This window comes from Octodon degus, unplaced genomic scaffold, assembly GCF_000260255.1.
Source record: "Octodon degus isolate 3935 unplaced genomic scaffold, OctDeg1.0 scaffold00287, whole genome shotgun sequence".
Taxonomy (NCBI): Eukaryota; Metazoa; Chordata; class Mammalia; order Rodentia; family Octodontidae; genus Octodon; species Octodon degus.
Window position 1 is genome coordinate 120,985 of NW_004524863.1, and position 1,351 is coordinate 122,335.

The 1,351-nt window shown below is 37.6% G+C and overlaps 1 pseudogene; it reads left to right on the plus strand.

The window, feature by feature from the left end:
• The first annotated feature begins 599 nt into the window (after positions 1-599).
• LOC101576084 overlaps positions 600-1,351 on the plus strand; it is a 4,008-nt pseudogene continuing 3,256 nt past the window's right edge.

The window sequence follows — 1,351 nt, forward strand, 5'->3', positions numbered from 1 at the left end:
AAATACTCTTCCTTGGGCTAGGGATATAACTCAGAGGCATATGCACCAGGCTGGCAAGGGATAAGTCCTGAGTTTCATCCCTAGTACCAGAAAAAAACAAATAACACACACAAAAAAAAAAAACTGTCTTTCACTCACTTTAGCTAGTTACTTTTTTCAAAAGTTACAGAGGTCACAGCAGAGCAATATATTACTATTAACTGCTACAGATAATAAAGTTTTATTTATGATTATTAAAATCAATACTTTATAGTGTTGCTTTCAGCCATGTATGTATAGCAGTAAAAAAGTTAAAGTTTGCATTTTAACAGGTAGTTAAATTCAGAAGCAGAGAAATATTAACACATCTCTCTTATCCTAATTTTTGGAGGTTTTCAAGAGGGAAAAAAAAGTGCACTGCTTGGACTTGAGCAGATAGGAATTCCTGCTCTGAAATCCTCATGAGAAAAATATTATAAACTGACACCACTGCTGGTCACTTGGGGATACAATTAGCCAGAGGAAACAGTCAGGCTGTGGCCTATGAGATTCACATGCCTTGAATTAAACATTTTTTAGAGGCTGTGAGAAAGTGTTGCTTAAACTGGATGTGACACAATATGGCTGTAATCTCAGCACTCTGAAAGAATGAATGGGGCCAGAAGTACCAACCCAACAAGGGCACACTTGCAAATAGCAGAACCCTGTCCCAAAATGCATAATAAAGAAAGCCTGACAATGGAGCTCAGTGCACAGGCCCTGGATTAAATCTCCAGTAAAACAACTACAATAGTACATGGAATAAGACAAAACAGGATGAACAGTACTATTAGAATCTGTACTTTTGATGGTTTTCTATTCAGCAAATTTATAATTATTTATTCATTTTATTGTCTAATATTTTTATTTTGCATCAAATATTTGTGGTACTAGGCTTTCAACATATCTAAATATATGAAGACTTATTTGTAAGCTCATTTAACAGTTATTATCCTCTGGTAGACTGAGATAGCACTTCATATAGGTTTCCAGAAGGAAGTATAAAAGACAGATAATAGGATGTTTTATAATTGGTTACATAGGCTGGGTCATATGTTGTCAGGTAGACTTATTCTACATAAGCTAATCGGGGTTACTTTTATGGGGGTATTTAGGATTGTGGTGAACAGGAAGAACCAACCATTGTTGAAGGCTGAGCCAGGATGTTTTGGAAATCTAAAAGCAAGTAAACACACAAGATGAATTATCCAGCTAAGTTACATTTGTCTTACAAGTTGCATCTGCAGACCCAGTCTTAGCCCAGGTCCGGTGAGTGTGCGGAGAGTTTCCTGCTGCCCTGCGCTGGCGGGACCAGTCCCAGCCCAGGCGCAGC